At 43.5% G+C, this 13,593-nt stretch overlaps 1 protein-coding gene across 1 annotated transcript in view; it reads left to right on the plus strand.

Moving 5' to 3' along the window:
* F13A1 (coagulation factor XIII A chain) overlaps positions 1-13,593 on the plus strand; it is a 207,029-nt gene that overhangs the window by 57,045 nt on the left and 136,391 nt on the right. The window lies entirely within an intron of this gene.

The raw sequence follows: 13,593 nt of genomic DNA on the forward strand, positions 1-13,593 counted from the left end.
GGTTATTTAACAATAGTACATGTAAGTCCTATAGAACTATATACATATATACAGTACATACACATAATAGTACATGTAAGTATACCCTAGGTAAACCTAGACTTAATTTTTTTCTTTCTGTCTTTCTGGTTATTTAACTGCCCACTAATGCAACTGTGCATTTGTGATTTGCACTAGCTCTTTTAAAGCTGTGCTCTGTGCAGAAATTAGTGGCTTTTGCAGATGGCAGGGAATGATCAGTAAGGAAAGGAGGGAGAGTTTCTTCATCTCCGGTAAAATTCTCTGATTCAGTTTAAGATCCAGGGTTGGAGTAGAATTTCAAACTGCAGTTGCCAAAAAGGACTTTCCTGGACAGAGCATCAACTGGAAAAATGCTACAAGCTAAATTCAACCCTGAAGAAAATGTCTGCGACAGTCTTCTCTGAGCTGGACACAAGGAGCAATTGGCTCTGTAGCATGACAGAGTTGGATAAAAGATCACTTCTTGCTCTGAAGGCTGCAAGTGTCATTTTCTCTGCCATTGTGTGAAGTTGAAGAGGGGAAAACCTATGTGCTTTAGCAAACAGGAGAGCTCCTAACAAGTTAATTATGAAATAATGCTAAACAGTAGAGATGTTCTTCAGGCAAAACCCTGGCTTGAACAAGGGTAATAAAAGCAATCCCACAGATTAAAGAGGGAGCCAAGATTTCAACCACGATGTATTGAATTTAAAATTCCATTCAGTGCAATCCAAGAGACCTTGCTTTTAAGAGTGAGGCTCAGGCCTACCTCATATTTTTGGACACTCCTGTAATGGTAAATTATATGTCCAGGACCAGAGTAAGAATCCAGGCAATTGTCTTTAGACAGGGAACATGTATGAGTCATATAATGAGATTTGAGTTACAGATCTGCCTGATTTGACTGGACTTTGGTTGTACCCGGCTGATAGTTGACAAAAGCAAAAGCAATTTAAACGGGAATAGCAAGGAGAGAAAATGTCTACGATTACTGTAATACATTTAAACTAGAATCGCATAAAATAAAAGTCCCCCCTAAGGTCTACAAAGACAGTGAAAAATTGGATATAGCAATTTATTACAAAATGCAAAGTACTTCAATTCAAGACCTTGAGCACATAACCTCCAGATTTTTTTTTTAGGAATGATATCATCATGGTTCTTAACTTAAAATGTCAGCTTAATGCTCAATGGCAATGAACAAAGCAAACGAAACAGTAAGGCAAATACTTCAAAGAGAGACCTACTGGGGGTCATTCCATAAAGAAACCAAATTGGGATCAGGACCTGTCCCGAGATGAAAATCATTGGAAGCTGCAAAAATACGTGGGAGAAATACCAGACATGCTTGTCTTGCTTTTTGTCTTCTCTGTATGCCTTCTTGTCCATACTGCTGGGCACAGGTTACTGGGTTAAATGGAGCTTTGGTCTGGACTAGAATGGTTTACCTGGACAATAGACTTTTTCATTACCTTCCTTTCCTCTGCCCGCCCCATCCTGTTGGAACACTGTTGCCAGTGGTTGTGGCTTTCCAAGTCCGACTCAAAGCAGTCTGTCCTCTTTGCAGAAGTTAGCTTCTCTGAAAATATCCAGGATTCTGTGCCTTGCCTTGCAAAGATTTCACTCTAAGCATAGGTAGACAGCCTGGGAACATGGAACAACACTGGACTTGTAGGATACAAGTCTTCCTGCATCACTGAAAGCAAGATGCCTGGGGTATATCTAGCGGAAACCAAATAAGATTTTGTAGCTGAGCTTAGGAGCTCTGATATACACAGGCACTGTTTCCCTGTCTGCTGCACAGACTCTCTCTTGCTCTTTTAAGACATCTTTTTCATCCTTTTTTTTGGCAGTTCTTCTGACACTGACTCAAAATGACAAGTCACAACATTTTTTTGTGAGTGCAAGGTTGGAACATGTGTTTCAAGTAGGTTTTGGGTAGCCAATGTTCTGAGGGGAAACAGCCATGATACAGCTAATGTTTTGGAAAACCACACTGTCACTCACTTCCACTTTGTCCTATCATGTTGTTCTCAATGGGAAGGGAATTTTACTTGGAGTGGTTGAAGTTTTACAATATGTACTGCAGACACTATTTCGCCATTTCATTCCCTGTGTAATCCTTGTATCTCCTAGAAAGAGCTATATTACCAACTCCATCTGTTCTGAGAACTACTTTCCCTTCAAACAGCCGAAGCCTGTGGGATGAGAAACTACATATAAACGAAGTGGTATCAGTGCTGGCAGTGGGAATTCTGTTTTGGCATGTTGCTTAACTGGCCAACAAGCATGTTTCTTTATCTGCCTGATTGAAGGCTTTGACGATGGATAAAAACAGCTCAAAACTGTCTGTAAAGAAAGTTATTTACCTAGAGGGGCAGTGGCTTCATATATCTAGAGCACTCTTCACCTTGTTCAAATGTTTCTGTGGTATTAAAGAGTGAAAAAAACCTCTTGTTCCTTATCAAGAAGGTTATTCTACCTCTAATGTAATTGGGAATAGTAAAAAGATACAAGGCAGATTGGTAAACCAATAAATCTTACATTAATGTCTGTGACTTCTTGGCTTCTTGATAGAAGATTGGTGATATAACTGCTGATATAAGCAAATGACAACCCCCCCTCAAAATAGCTGTTTTGTGCTCACATAGCATCCTTGCCCTTGAATTGGTTTAATTACTCTCTGGGTTCCCTGCAGAGGCTTAGCTAGTCATGAGGCTTGGTGGTCCAGAGGAACATCTTGCTTGCATTCAGACAGCTGTACTACTCTTTGACTTTTGCCAAAATAGTTATGGGTATGTTGTTTTTCCTATGCTTCTAGCCAAGGAGTTGTGTTAGCAAAACTTTTTCAAACATAGGCCTGGATAGAGCTTCACCTCAGCAGTGGGGTTTCCTCTTAAGAGCTTGTTTTATTTACATTTTTTTTTCCATTATTGAGCAAGTCCAATATAATGTGAGTCTTATCCAAAGTTTAAGTTCTTTCTTTCGAACCCAAATGGTTTTTTCTTACCTTTGGCATCTTTGTATGCCTGTATCATACAATGAAATGTTGCCAGAGGGAAAACTTCACATTAAAAGCTTCACTCATTTATCTTTTTTTTGCAATTCACTCTGAACAAAAGCTTTCTGCTTCATATTTCTCAGCATGGATCTCCTGCTAGTCAAAGACTGAGTGAAAATTTCTCAGCAAACAGATGAGATTTTTCAGAGGTGATACCTTTTCTCTCCATAAAAGTCAACTTTTCCTACTGTGCTTGTAATAGTGTATTTAATATTTTATAGTTAAAAAAGAACAAGGCCTAGAAATGCAATGCAACCTAATGTGCCATCCCCCCGCCCCTTTTCCAGCTGCACCTGAGAGGTTAGTTTTGTTTTCTGAGCTCTCCACAGTGCTAGGGGTGTTTAAAGTGCTGTGCTCTCAGCAACATGCCTGATGGAGCTCATGCACTGTGTAAGCCCTACAGGAGAAGAAACCAGTGGAGCCTCAGTCCCCCAAGGCTTCTTCCTTCCACAGGCTGGGAAAGTTTCGAGGGCCCACCTGCCCTGTTGGCTGCTAACCCAACACCTGGGGTGGGCACCCAGCTCTTTTAATCACTTCATGTCCCTCTGAGCACTCTGGGACCAAACCGAGATTGGGGCTGAGCGCTGCAAAGTGACCAAATATGATGCAAGCAGGACTTGCAGGTGGGGCTGCTGTGTAGTGCTTTTCCTAAGCACTGTAAAGCTGGGCTTTGTTGAGCCCTGGCATGCTTTCAGCACAAGCCCTTAGTGGCTGCCTAGAGTTGGACTGCTGCTCAGGAGTACCTGCTCCTCTTGGAACACTGGTGCTGTTAGTATTATATAGCATGGCATGGTTTTATATAGGTCAGGTTTTAATTTGACTTTGACACCTTAAATTGTAGCAGACTACTATGCTAGCTACCTTGTTAATTTGAATTGTTCTTTTTTAAAAATATATCTTTCAGGAAAAGGGAGTAGTCAGTGGTGTGGAGAAAAGGAAAGAACTTTCCCCTCTTTAGAATTTTTATTAAATATTCAGAAAACTAAGTTATGTGTTGTTACAACTTTTCAGAACTTCATCTGGAGTCTATAGCCTATGAGACAGGATAAAGTTTCCCGAGTCATCTGCTACCAAGTGAGAGGGTGTGCTTTGCACCAACATACACACCTTAGGCCATGCAGCTGTAATAGATGTGTGCAGCCTGAAGCTTTGCCCTCTCATTACATACTAGTCTCTCCTGGAGTAAACTGGTGTACTGTCATGGAAAAAGGGTGAAATTAAGCTGCTGTCATGAAGACACCATGTTCCTCAAGTTCGGAGGAGGGCCACAGAAATGATCAGAGGGATGGAACACCTCTCCCATGAGGAAAGGCTGAGAGAGTTAGGGTTGTTCAGCCTGGAGAAGAGAAGGCTCCAGGGACACCTTATTGCAGCCTTTTAATACTTAAAGGGGGCTTATAAGAAATATGGAGACAGACTCTTTAATTAAGTCTGTAGCAATAAGACAAGGGATATTGCTTTGAAACTAAAAGAGGATAGATTTAGACTAGATATAAGGAATAAATTTTTTATGATGAGTTTGGTGAAACACTGGAACAGGTTGCCCAGAGAGCCTGGAAACATTCAAGGTCAGGTTAGACTGGGCTCTGGGCAACCTGATCCAGTTGAAGATGTACCTGCTTATTGCAAAAGGGTTGGACTAGATGACCTTTAAAGTTCCCTCAAACCATTCTATGATTTAGGACAGGAAGTTGAGTTTTATATACTATTCCTCTACCATTTGTTTGCATACAGGAAGAAAATGTAGGATGAGTTTCTTCTGGTGCTCTCCAAAGAGGGAAGCCATACTTGTGATGCAGCTAAAGTGACATATGTCCAAGTACAGAGTGAGTGACTGAGAGTTTGGGATGTTATTTTTGGACAGTGTTGTTATATTTGTCAAGTCATCCACAGTGTGCACCACTGAATTAGAGAAATGGGAAGGAGGAAAGTAGACTTAGCACCACTCAGAGCAGAGACAATGATACACACGTACATTTATTTGTGGTTTGCATCACATGTTCATGGTGCAAAGGTACATGACCTAAGGCTGAAAAGAAATTGTGGTCTTGGAGTCATGTGGTCTCTAAAATCATAGTAGGGGTATAAGAGAAAAACCAAGCCTTGGTGCAAATTAAAAAAAGCATTCATCTGTTTCTGCATCTCCCCTCCTCAGTACCACCAACCAGTCTCAGTAGCTGTGTGGAGTTAATACTGCTGCAGTTATGTTTTGAGGTGGGTGGGAATTTTCTAGTGAATACTGTTCTCCTCAGCAAATACCACTTCACTTCATAAGCGACTTATGAAAGTACTGGTGCAATGTTGTGGGAATGTGCATTACCAGCAGAGGAATTTTTTCAGCACCAGGACCAAGCACTGCAGTTAGAAGAAAGCTCCATTTCCAGAATAGCCTGTATAGGTTAAGGAACTCTTTTACTTCTTGCGAGTCTGGAGTTCAAAATAGGGACTTGTATGGGGACTTCTCTTGGGCTAAGAAACTCCAACCTACCATGGAGATGGCCTCCTGTTCACATGAAGCTCAGAATGGGAGAAGCTTTGAAACCTCAAGCTTCAAAGGAGTGAGAAAGGGTGTTTCAGGCTGCTATGCCCTCCCTTTGGTGGACTCCTCTCAGTGCATGGCTTTGGTGAGGCAACTTTAATTAACTGTGGAACCAGCCTTTGGTTTAGCAAGAACTTGGTAGGTCTCATTGTGTCAGAAGTCTATCTCTCCTGTGTTACTTCATGACTGTGCTTGTGAGCAGGTCTTTGGCCAGGCAATATGTTTAAATTGGTGTTGAGTCAGGGTCGCAGTGGATCAATGGCCTCTGTTAAAACCCAGTTGCCCTCTTGGATGAAATGAGTTTGTTTGCCAGCATTGTGGTGCTGGAGTGTAATTTTGGATCAGTGCAGATAGGTGCATGTTAGGCAGTAAGGAACAGCACACCAGGGCAGTTGAACTGAGTCGTGTGGTGGTGTTGTAACTGGTGGAAATGTTTCTCCATATTTGGTAGAAGTGCTTCTCCATCCTGGCTAGCTCTGCTTCCTCTGTGCTCATGGGGAAGTGAATTTCTCTGTAGAATAAGCTCAGTTTGCTGCCTAGGAAATGCTCAGCAGTGTCCAGGCACTCCTTTGATAATACGGCCTGAGACCTTGTGACAGAGCAGACTCAGCCAAGGGCTAGTTAATGTTGATGTAAGGAACAGAGTTTCTGGCTCTAGAGACAAATTCTGTTTACAGGTGAACTTAACAGAGCAGGAAGTGATATGTATAGATATCACGAATCTACAGCCAAATGCACACAGTGCAATGGTGTGAAATTTCGTAGTCAATATTGCACAAATATTGTGTTGGGGAACTTTGCAGCTCGGCAGGGTTTCGGATTGAATAATCATCTGCAAGTAGGAATAAAAGTCTGAAATAACTGCCCTTGTGCTCCTGGATCATAGTCTTTCTCCTGTAAAATGATTTAACTGATTTCCACAAAGGCCTGACATGAAATCTTTAAAAATGGTCTCACAGTCATGTGCTGGCAGGATGTAAAGACGTGCCTGTTGACTGAGAACACTGTAAAAGGGAGAGCAATTGCAAGTGGAAGTCTCTTACCAGCTACACACATTGTGAATTAGCAGCTTGGCCCTTCCAGGAAAGAAAGCTAGGCTTAAATTAGGCAAGGATTTTGGATTTCATTGACTTATTATGCCATTTGTTCAGTTTTGGTACCTGAGTGTTCCCTAACCTATGTTTCTCCTCTCTTTTCTGACTTATGGGTGGTAAGGTTAGGTTTATTTGAATGCATGGAAACAGGGAGGCAGAGGAACTACAGTGGAAGCAAGACTAATTTTAAACTGCATTCCAATGGATTTTAGGAGTGAATTTCAGACTGGTCAGCCTACTGCCAGAAAGTTGTGAGTCTGAAGCAAATGAATTTCATAGCCGCTGCTGATGTTCTTCCAGCTGTGTTTTTCCAGGAGCATGCTAAGGGAGTTTGCAGTTGCCCTTCTTGAAGTTATTCCTGAGTTTATCCTGCTGTTCTTCGACTGTAGAAGCAGAGGGTTTTTGAGTGTCTCCTAGTCATCAGCATAATGCCAACAAGAAGAATGCAGGGAGGTTGCTTTCTCAGTGACTTGTGCTGTTTCAAATGCTGCTTCAATGGAAGACATCACTCCCTCCGTGTAGGGCATTTTTGTGCTTGGCTGCTGCAACTGAATCTAAGCCGGACAGAAGGGAGGACAGCCTGGTGCAGGCTTCTTCTTCCTCTGTAGAGGAGAAGGATGTGCTATATTCATCACTTCCTCAGGCCCTCAGGGGACAGAGCTGATACAAGGATGGCTTCAACCGAGGTGGAGGGTTCAGACTTGCTGAAATCTGAGTTATTTGTTCTGTCTCCCAAGAGTGCCAGTGCAGTGAGCTGTTCTCCATCCCACTACCTCAGCCAGGCGCTCCAGCAGGCACAGGTTGGTGTGGATTGCATCTGATGTGAGGGTGGGATAGAACTGAGTGCAATCTGTGACAGGAATTTGCCAACAAGGCAGCAATTATAGATATGGGATTATATGTGTGATGGGCCATTGCCACTTTTCTAACATTTATAGAGAGAATGGCAGGAGCCATTTCAGGATGAGACTGCTACTCCCTGCTCTGTGTCAGGGGTGGGACAGTAGGGAACCTTAGCAGTATAGAAGATTAAGAAGTTCAGAAGCAGACAACTGTAATCTGTGCATTACACCTGGTTCCTTCTGAGACAAAACAGTGAGAAAAGCAGCTTCTCTCAGTGGTGCCAAGCAATGGACAAGATGCGATGGGCAGAAACAGATGCACGGGAAGTTCCATCTGAACATGAGAAAAAACTTCTTTACCGCTCAAGTGACCAAGCATTGGAACAGATTGCCCAGAGAGGGTGAGGAGTCTCTTTTTCTGGAGATATTAAAGAGCCATCTGGACACAATCCTGAGTGACGTGCTATAGGGAACACTGCTTGGGCAGGGGAGGTTGGACTAAATGACCCTCAGTGATGCCTTCAAACCTTAACCATTCTGTGACTCTGTGATATTTGGTCCATTACAATGCTGACAGAACTATTGTGCCTCTTCAGGAAGCCTAACTTGGGTCCTTTAATAAGAGTTTTGTGGGGATTGGGCAAGTAATATATTAGAATAGGCTGCTTTTTCTCAATGGATATTCAGAGAACGTCATCGGGGAGAGCTTCCAGCTCATTCTAGCTTTTGTTTTCTTAATAGAAGTCAGTATGGATGAGAGCCATAACATATTTCTACTATGCAGACTGCCAAAGATCTAAAATTAATATATGGACCATCTTGTCCCAAGAGACCAGAGTGGCTATGGATAGCTTTCTTCAGAAAAGCCTGTCTATCTGCCTTTACATGATAGCTTTCCCTTCCAAACAGGCAAATACAGGCTTTCTGAATTAGCAAGGACATGGCAGTTTGGACTAGCTAAGCCCAATTTGGATGTTGCAGAGATGAAAAAGTGGGATTTCTTTTTTTTAGAGTTTCCTCTCGCAGAGAAAAGTTTAACTAGCATTCTTGGTCAAAGCCTGTCTGAATTTGTGACAGAAGTGGGAGGAAAGATGAGCACGTTTCTGCTAGGAAACAGTCTCTTCCAGAGGATTGTGGTGGCGGGAAGGAGCAATTGCATTCATTTTGAGGACTCAGTTTGCTGTGAGCACCGCAGCCCGCTCTCCATGCCGTCTGGAAAGAATGACGCGAGGAAATAGGATCTCAGAGCCTGGGGAGAAGCTTTGCAGACCACCTGGCCTTCAAATTCCTGGCACTGCTCAAACTTGTCTCTATAGGAAATCCATGTTCTAAGTCAAGCTCAGGTCACATGAGAAAACGAATTTGGCAGGAATATTATGATTCCCTACTGATCTGCCAACAAATCCACCCCAAGCATCTTGCTCCATGGCTCTGCACTTAGAATAGAGCAGCACAACTGACAACCCAGTGCAGAAAAGAAGTACTTATAGAAGAACCTGGAGGTGGCTTGTGCAGACTTTCCCATGATCCAATGCTTCTGCAAGTTGAGTTCCCTAAGCGCTGTGTTCTCCTTTTACGGGAAGATAAAAGGCAAGAGCTGAGGAAGAGCTTGAAAGCAAAGAGAATTAAGGTGGCAGGAAAAAATACATTTCTTCTTCTTAGCGTTCTGTGTTCCCACTGTCCTAGGAAGACCTTAGTTCTCCTGGGTGCTCTTTAGCCATTCAGAAGTGTACAAATGTAGGGACAATTCATACTTCTGTGCCCGTCTGACCTCCTCTGACATCATTAGTAGCAACTGGTGAGATGATGCTGTTGCATTTAAGTGCTGTCTTGTGCATTGTTTTTCCCAAAATATCTCAGCTTCAGAACAAGGTGCATAAAGAAAATGAAATTCAAAATGACTTTGGCACAATTATAGTAGAAATAAGCAGCTATTGAGCTTAATGCAGATGCCATGATGGGAAACATAATCTCATTTCCTCTTCTTTTTTTGTCTTTTGTGTTAGGTGCTCTGTTATTTTCTTCATGTGGGATGTTCAGAAATTTTATTGCATTGAGCATATCTGGGAATTGGGAAGTCTCTTTATTACAGAAGGCAGAGATTTTTGAGATGGGCTGTCAACAACTTGCAATGCTTTGACATCCCTTCAAGGTGACTGAATGATCCTCTTTGTACAGAAGTGCCCCTTGGGGCAGTAAAACAGGAATCACGGGATTGTCTGTTCAGGCGACACATTTTTGAAAATTAGAGACCTGAAATTAGGTATGTAAATCAATCCTTCTATATGCATAAGCATAAACATAGCGACAGAAAGTCCTGATTTTCAGAGTTGTTGCTGTAAGGTCTAACTATGGGCACTCAAAGCTGAAACTGTGAAACGAGGAGTTTCCTAGAGGAACTGGGTAACCACACTTTTGAATAGGTTTCCTTTAAGTTTGTAAATATGACTGTGTATGTGTTTATTTGCATATGTATTTCTATATCTTAATAAATGTATATATATATATTTACTTACAGAAATAGATATATAAACAAATAAGAATACAAAGAACTGAAGATATTATTTATATACATTTCTATTTAAATTACCTTAGTTCCACTAGGAACTATGAAATGCCTAGTTATTAGAAATTTCTAATTATTCACTGAAGGGCAGAATACCATGAAGAAAAATCTTTTAAAATCCAGATATGAGAAAACCAGCTGAGGCTGATGATATAGGTCCCTTCCCTGGTAATCATGGAAATAGTGGGGGTATGGCTGTAATCACTGTAGCATTGTAAGCGCAACAGCATTTTGCTTTCCTTCAGATTGTCTTATCCATTGCTCTCCTCTCTTTATGGGGATAGGTAAAGGTGATGGGCAGGAGCCTGAGGGCAGAGGTTGTGAAATGCCTGAGGTCTAAAGTCTACAAGCTGAATTCTCATCTATTATCTTTATGTATGTTGGGACTTTATGTGTTCTGTGACTCTCAGGGGATTGAAGCAGCTTTGGCTAGTTAGTGGGAAATGCTTCTGCTCCCAGTTTGCACTGACCAAATTTGTGAACAGCAAGAGAAGGCAGCAAAAATGCTGAAGGAACCAAGTTATTTCAAAGGCAGTCTTTGGTGAAAGGGCACCTGCCTTAAGCTGAATGAGGCGTTGTCCTCCTCCCTTATGCAGGCAGGGGGAGGTGGATGCCAGCAGTGCCTCAGAGGGGGTTTGTACACTGGAATTAGTTTTCAAGGGGAAAACATCAGTTTGCCAGTGCCCCCCAAATTTGAAGAGGCTGAAGGAGGGAATCAAGACTTGTACTTCACTCAGATCTGGCACTTCACTCACCTGGCGCTCTGGATGCCTGGTAGCCTGTTAAGGAGTCAATTAAGCTACGTAGGTTAAAGCTGAGATCCATATGGCTGTCAGCAATGGAAAGGACAGGACGTAAAATAATTACATGGCAGAGGGGAAGGAAGCACACTGGAAGTTTTCCCTTTAAGACTTTTCCTGGATGCGCCTCGCTGCCATTGAAGCTTTCTCTAAAAATTTTGGACTCGGATTTTCCCAGGAGGGGCTGTGGGCCCTCCCTGCTGGGAGGGTTGGAAGAGGAGAGCAGAGGGATGGCCAGGTGCAGCTGGAGATGTCCTGGGTGGTTCCGCACATCTATTTCCCGGAGAGCCACCTGATGGTGCTGTTTGTTCAAGTTCCCGGCTGCCGAGGGCCCTCCGAGCCTGCAGAGCTGTGTGTGGACCTGCATGTAGATCTGCCTTATCACAGGGCGTTTAATTAATAAATAAATGATTAAAAAAAGGGCTGCATCGCCCACCTGGCGCTGGCAGTGGGAGCTCACCTCTCTGTGAGGCCCTGGGGCAACGACAGATGGGTTTTTAAGCTCAATTTCGAGCAACTGCCTTGGAAAAGGTCTGGGGGAGGCCAGGCCTGGGTGCCTCTGTGTTTTGCGGAGGCTGATGATGGCTTGCTAGGTTTTCCTAATTTATTTTGCATTCTCCTCACAGTTTCCATTGTGGAGCTTTCCCATACAAGGATTAACCATCACAAGCGGTGCAGTGCAGCTCTGGCAACCTCCCTGGAAATCACGCATCCTGAATAATGATGAGAGCTGAAAGCAGGACAGAAAATCCACCCTTTTGCTCCTTAAATCAGCACTGGCTAACACAACCCCAGACAAAGAGCAGTGTTTGGTGACACCCCCATTCCCACACCCTGCATCCCCTGCAAACCTCACCCACTCTCTAGAGGGGTTCACATAAAAACCTGCAGGCAAGGGAAGAAGTGCAAACTGTGGGGATGCTCCTTCCTAGCACCAGGTGCCTATTAGGAGGGCACTCCCCATTTGCTCTGAAGGGTGCAGGCTTGTGTTTTCCATTTTAGGGACCAAGACCCATGGTTAAGGACTAGCGGTGCCTTGCAGTGTAGGTGCAGGGGATAAAGGTGATGAACAACCAGGGCCAGCATGTGGGGAGAACAAAGCATCTCACCCTCCTGCCTTGCCTGGTTCACCTTCTGCTTGTCACAGAGGGCAGTAAGTAATATTTCACCCACATTGCCCCACTCACTCCTGCCACAGGCTGCTCCTCCAGTGGGTCCCACTGAGGTGAACAGGCTGGCTTCTCATTTGTTTCTCACTGTCAGGATGACGAGTCCAACTAGATTTCTTTCTGTTTGTGTTTGCTGCTTGTTTGTGCTGACAAAACACATGCGTAGTTTGTAGTTCCCTCATTTCAGCTGGTTGCTGTTCCATTTTAATGTGAGGCACTTTGTCGGAGGTCATTTACTCAGTGTGTTGCTGGGCCTTTTACAAATATGAACTGATGAATATTTCATCATCATTCACCAGGAATTCTGTCGAAGTGTAGAGCTTCATGGCAGTGAGTCAGTATGTGATGCACTCAACCTGAAATTGTTTCCTTGCTGCATCTCTCATCAGGCATGTTAACTGCTGATGTTGGAAAAGGGAGGAATACATATAGTAATACCATAATACTCTTTATTTCACCTTGATTCTACTTAAATATCCCTGGAATCAGTGCTGCACTGGGAAGGGGCTTTGTTGATGAAATAGCAAGAGCAGCCATCTCTTCTCACTCATTCTAAGTGCAGTACTAAGCTGGCTTTCCTTCCCGCAGTGCCATACCTTCAGGAGGGAGGCTCTGCTGGAATCAGAGACTCCCTCTTAAGAAATAGTACTCACAGCACAGTAGGCGGTGAGACCAATTTATCTTGTTGTAAAACATCCTAATGGAAGCAGGGCACAGTGTGCAGGGGACACATGCCTGTGTTAATGCCTGCTTGAGACTGGAAAGAGCATGGAGCAATAGTTCTGCAGAGGGAGAATCAAGCTATTTGTCTCAGAGTCCAATGATGATTCAGGCAGCAGCATCATTAAGTATTTTATTGCTGAACCAACTGAAAAAGCAGAGGCTAGGATAGAGTACTGAGGTTGACAGCAGAGGTCCATAAAGGTAGTTTACCCAGCAGCTGCCAGCTGAGAGGGAGGATGTTGCTCTGTTGGCAGTGGAGTGGCAGCATAATGTCCCAGCTGCATGATGCAGATGTGCTGGTAGCAGTGCCTCCCTCCTCACCTGCCGAGTGAGGAAAAGCTGATGGGAAGGTGTTGCCTATGACGGTGTTGTTTATACCGCTGTAAAACAGCTTGTATTGCACTCCTGGATTTTCTGGACTGTGCAGCTTTAATGGTGAATGAAGTCTCACACTGATAACTAGTGCTGTGGAGCACTGTGTTTGCGTAGTGAGAAAATAACCCAACCAAAGAAGTCCTGTAACTATCCAAACTTCTTCAGCCCTCTCAGTGGGTGGTGCTGGTGGTGACTTGGGCAGTCTGACAGTAACAAAGGTTATTGTGACTGTGTCAGACATAGCAGAAGGAAAGGAGGCCGTGTGTACCTGAAAGCTGTCTCCACCCCTGTATGCTCAGAAACTTCTCTCTGCTGCCCAAACTAGAGGGATGGGCTGCAAAATGTGCCTCCTCTTCATTTAGCTTTTTCTGCTCCACAACTCCTCTTAGAATGAAAAATGAGATAGACTGCCCATCTTTTCACT

This window comes from Neopelma chrysocephalum, unplaced genomic scaffold (genome assembly GCF_003984885.1).
Source record: "Neopelma chrysocephalum unplaced genomic scaffold, ASM398488v2 Primary Assembly neopelma1_26b, whole genome shotgun sequence".
Classification (NCBI taxonomy): Eukaryota; Metazoa; Chordata; class Aves; order Passeriformes; family Pipridae; genus Neopelma; species Neopelma chrysocephalum.